This window comes from Carassius auratus, chromosome 47 (assembly GCF_003368295.1).
Source record: "Carassius auratus strain Wakin chromosome 47, ASM336829v1, whole genome shotgun sequence".
Taxonomy (NCBI): domain Eukaryota; kingdom Metazoa; phylum Chordata; class Actinopteri; order Cypriniformes; family Cyprinidae; genus Carassius; species Carassius auratus.
Genome location: NC_039289.1, coordinates 2,099,807 through 2,105,493, shown reverse-complemented (window position 1 = coordinate 2,105,493; position 5,687 = coordinate 2,099,807). Strand labels below are relative to the sequence as shown.

At 36.2% G+C, this 5,687-nt stretch overlaps 1 long non-coding RNA gene across 1 annotated transcript; it reads left to right on the top strand.

The window, feature by feature from the left end:
• The first annotated feature begins 1,461 nt into the window (after window positions 1-1,461).
• On the top strand, window positions 1,462-4,620 carry LOC113064592 (uncharacterized). The gene is made up of 3 exons (XR_003278846.1): window positions 1,462-1,498; window positions 1,607-1,707; window positions 4,494-4,620. It is a non-coding gene; the product is annotated as an uncharacterized LOC113064592 (long non-coding RNA).
• The last annotated feature ends 1,067 nt before the right edge of the window (window positions 4,621-5,687 follow it).

Here is a 5,687-nt window from a genome sequence, read left to right as displayed (position 1 = left end):
GAGCCTGTTCGCGACTCGGTAGATTCAGATCGCCACTTCGGAGCCTGGTCGCGACTCGGTTGATTCAGATCGGGACATCGGAGCATGTTTGAGATTTTTTTAAATTCAGATCTGGACATCGAAGCAGGAAGTGTTTGTCAAACAGTTAATTGGTGATAAATTAATATTTGGACTTGAGGCTTTTTTTTGCTTGTCGATTCAGCATGTACATGGACCCACACACAAAAGTAGACACACTCTAGACTTAATCATCAGTAGAGCTCTAAACTTTTCATCCATTGTTATTAAGGACGTTATTCATAACCGTACTGAAAATAAGTAAATATTGTTAGCTAATGCTAACTGTCTAGCTAACAAGCTTGCTGGTGCTAACTTGAGGTCATTTTTATAAATAATGTCCAAATATTTTTATTCAACCACCTATATATATATATATATATATATATATATATATATATATATAGATTACATCTGGGGAGAAAAGAAAGGATGTGATGTTCAGAACATGGTAACTACAGTAATTATCAAAGAGGGGAAGAGATGCACCCCGTTTGGCCAGTGGTGTTTTTACACCCCAGACAAGGTTTGAGAAGGAAAAAAATCATTATGAAAATATAATTATATTTTCCTTAAAATCTTCAGGCCTTATTATCATGTCATATATAACTGTGATGTTCTGTAAAACAACAAACTTTAAAATACTTTGTTCTTAGTGGTGAAAATCAGATGGTCATCTCTGTTTTCTCTCAGGTACATCACAGTGTAAGCTCAGTAAGATCAGTGTAGTCCATATCAACAACAAAAATATATCTTGACTCCATATAGTGGTTATTTTGGAAAAAATCCCAGGTATTTTGAGCTGTAGGATTATAAAAAAAATGTGCTAATATAAAATTAAATTAGCCTATATAAAATTGCAAACATCTATCATTCAGTACTTTTTTTACTTAAGTACATAAAATTTTTTGTACTTTTGTACTTTCACTTGAGTAAAATTGAAAAAGGAGTACTTTTACTTTTACTGGAGTAATATTTTATTATACGTATCTGTACTTTTACTCAAGTACTTGATTTGTGTACTTCGTCCACCACTGCGGATTTGGCAACATACTCGCGTGCAAATGCACCAAACACACCTGGATGTAAACAAAGCAAAAAGGGACAAATTTCTTGCTACACTGCAGCATAGTAAAATGATTCTCACACTCCCGTTTATGTTCTTTTTTTATTATTATTATTTATCTTGCAGTCGTTCCGTTATTTTTGTCTTATATTTTTACATTTCAAGTTGAAAAACCTCTCGTCTTAAATTTATTTTCAAGTTTAAGATTTAGGACGGTATTTTGAACTATTTGACTTGCCGTACATCCAGTCACGCTTCTTGCGCACGCTAGCTCTGATCGTACGTATAGTAACTCGGCAACTACGCAAGAATTGTAGTATGTTTGCGTAAAGGGAAACAGACATTCCGAGGGGAACAGAATCGACTGCTACACCGGTAAGTAAGCTAACGTTAAGGTAGTTAGGAGCGGTTCAAGATTCTATCGACATTTCAAAACAACGTTGTCTGCAAACCACCGCTCATGTATCAACCTTTTTCTTGTAGCTCTTCAGCAGCAGTCGCCTCTAGTCCCGTTTTCTGCTAAGAGCAAGGCCCAGTAACGTTAGCAAGCTCCAGTCATGACCCCAACACACAAGAATGGGCAGGTAGGATTGTCATTCAGAAGAATGAAGAGCCCTGCTCAATGAAAAATGCCCTGAGATAATTAACGATACCAGATGATTCAGCAATACATTAATAAAACTGAGATGATACTGTCGTTAGAAAGAGCAATACATTCTATTTTAATCTTTATTTTTTTTATTTTGTTTTATATATTTGTTTTTATTAGATTTTTTTCTTTATTTCAATGTTTGGATATTTATGAATACTAAATCTTAAAGAAAAGAGATTCTTACACTAGATTATTTACTGTTCTAATAAATCTTCACATGCCGGTCTAAGGCATGAAACTCCAGGGCTGAAAATGAGTCCCAATCCGGCCCTGTACATGGTGCAATGTAATTGGAAATATATATATTATGTAAACATTGGCGAATCACTCAAATGACTACTTGGCAAATACAGGAAAATCTAACATTATATATGAAAACTTCTGAAATAAACCTATGAAAATCCTGCATGCGATGGCCATCACAAATTTGCAAGTGTACTATTTGGGACAGAGCCATCAAGTCTTTTCACACCACACAGGTTCTCCATGAATCTTAAAGCATTTAATTACAGCCAAGTAGAAGAAGGATTAACAGATAACTAGGAGAAAAACAACACAACCCAAATGAGATTGATGGAGATTGAAAGGGCGGCCCCAGCAGTGGGGACATCTGCCAGCCAAGTGACCTCTGCCATTTGTAATGATCAACCACTGAAAACACACACAAAGACACAAACGAGAGGATGGACGTGGCCAAAATTCGGGCTAAAAAAGACTTGGCAGAAAGTGAAAGAGAATGTGTGTGTGTGTGCCCGGTTTGCCAAGGTTGGCAGGGTCTTTGATTCGCTCTGACAGTCTTTGATGCCCTCCCAGTGCCCGCGCACCTCTCTCCACACACACACACACACACACACACACACACAAACCCATATGCCAGTATCAGACATAGCAGAACACGGCTGATGTAACGCAAAGGAAAAGATGAGAGTGGGCCGGAATTGAGGCATGAAATGCAGAGGGGAAAAAAAGAGGAACGTTGTTGTCATCCTCCGTTAGCAGTCGTACTGAGATTTCATCCTGGCACGCTTCCCACCGCGAGCCGCAGAACACGAGTCTGCTGAATGTGAAAACAGGAGCCGATAGTGGAGAACCCCAGCAGAGACAGAACCGGCTGTTAACGGTAGACAGGTAGACGTGTCCTGCCTCTCGCTCATTTCATCAAGTAGAGCACCTATACTGAAGGTAATCCTGATCTGAACCTTCATCTAAACGTTAACCCCCCAAATCTGTGACTGTTTAGATTCAAAACCAAAATAGTCCTTTTCAGTTTTGAAAATCTCTGGAAAACGATTACCAGGCCCTTGCGGGAATATCTACTCGCACATACAGCTGCGAGCTTAGAAGCGTTGAGCACTTTAACAATTAATGCATCACTGTCTTCTGGAATAACTACTCAGAGATAATAAATGCAGGACAAAGATCATCCAGAAAGTCAACTCGCTTCAAGACACTGCTTCAAAATGTTTTCTTTTTTTCTGACAGTCTTGGCGTAAATTATTTAGAGGAATTCTGTGTTGTTTTTATTCCGATCAGTTATTAATACTTAGTCATATCATCTTGAAATCACGGTATTTGGGGCTACTGCATCTTAGTGAAGCACATCCATAAAAAATAGATTTTCATAGACTGTGAATAAAGTTTGCACACAGAACAAGTTCAAAATATATGATAACTATGGATTTTTCTAAATCTGTTTTATATAAACTGAAAGTCATACATGTTAAAACTGAACTTTCCTGAACTTTTTCCCGTTTTTAAATTAATCAGTTGAGTGAATAAAACAATAAATCACCTATAAAGACTCATAAAGTCACTTGATTTGTTCTTGAATTAATCAGTGTTTTGCATGAATCGGTTTATTCTGTGACACACTGAAAAACTGTCCCAAATCGCACCCTAAACCCTTGCGGTCTTCCTCCGAGTCCACATTTTTGTGACGTAATGCCACTTGGCAGAAGTACATAGTGGCCACAAAAGGGGGCGCCCGCGAGCAACCTTAAAAGATAAAATGACAAATGGGACATACGGTCTTGTGGATTTAACGGATATTGGCATCTATTGTAAGTCTGCAAGTGCACACGAAGTTTGCCATTTGGGGCAGGGTCTTACTTGTTAAGTTTCTGACTGAATCACTTTTGCACAAATCAGTCGAGTAACTGAATCCACGATTCACTTATCAAGACAAATCTGTGTTTTGAACAAATCCATTTAGTGAATCATTAGTGACTCACTTGTGAAAATGATTACTTGTTCAGTTCCTAAATTAATCAGTGCATTAAAACAAATCAGTTGAGTGAATGATTCAATGACTCACTCACTTAGGAGACTCAATTGTTCATTTCCTGAATATATAGGTGTGTATGAACAAATTAGCTGAATGAATGATTCGATGACTCACTCATAAAGACTCACTGTTCAATTTCTGAATTTATACCTGAGCTTTGAACAAATCAGTTCAGTCATGTAGCAATGACCCAACTCAGAAACTTGTTCATTTCCTAAACTTATGTTTGAACGAATTGGTTGAATGAATGATTCAATGACTCACTTGTCAACTACTGGCATAACAAAGCAAACTTGAGAATGAGTCAGACACAGATTTACCAATCAGCCAATAAGATGATGCATTTTTAATCTGGACCTCTTCTGATTTTCGATCTGTCGTCTATGCTTTTTTTTTCTCCTTCCGTCCTTCTCATCTCTCTCTCTCTTCTCAAGACAGTGCTTTAGGCAGTAGCAAAGATGACCGAACGCTCTCAAGAATGACTCACAGATGGAGAACTCACAGGAAGATGAGGGCTTGGAAAGAGAAAGCCAGCGAAAAGTGTGAGCAGTGCAGCGCTGGAGCATGTGAGGACACACACACACACACACACACACACACACACACACACACAGAGCATACCAGCACTGTGTGTGTGTTAAGAGGGTTGGGTTTCTAAATGACAGATCATTATCATGCTAATTAAAGCATTTTGTAGCTGTGACTTGTGCAGTGTGTGTATGTGTGTGTGTGTGCGTGCATGTCTAATTAAGGCCAGTTCATCATGCCCAGCTCATTTACCGTACACTGTGCTAGAGCGACAACCTGATTCAAGCACACGGACAGTAATGAAGCTATTAATTATTATTGCACTTTAACATGTTTAGCCTTAACTGAGCTGAACCACATTTTAACACCGTTAAACACAGCCTAGCACAACTGAGCCCCCCAAACACAGTCCAACACAGGTAAACTCAGCAAAGCTAAGCTAAAGCTCAATCAACATGTCTGAACGACACCAAAACATTATTTAGATAACAAAGGCTTTTATGAACAAAATGCACCCAGCATGTCACAAAATTCATTATATCCACATTCATTGCATTTTATGACACGCCGAATCATTTACAGTGTTCTTACAACATCTGAAGAAGAAAAGTATAGTAATATAAACAATTAAGATATAAATAATCAATATAAATGAATATAAACAATATATAAAATGTTTGTGTATCTGGTTTAATTTGGCACTTTCCTAATTAATTTAAAAACATCAAAAAAAGATATATTATTATAAATAATTATAATATTAATCTTAACAAATAAATACAATTAATATAAACATGAATTAATATAAATGAGAATATATTATTACAAACAACATAATTAGTAATTTAATACATATTACTATATAAAATGTTTTATTATTTGGTTTAGTTTTGCACATTCTTAATTAACATGAAACAAATAAATATATTAGTATAAATAACTGCATTAATCTAAAACAAATCACGTTAATATAAACATGGATATAAATGATTGTAAACATTTACATAATTAGTAAATTAATATAAACTAATTAATATATAAAATGTATATCTAATTACATTTTACATTTTCTTAATTGATGTAAAACTAAATCTAAACTA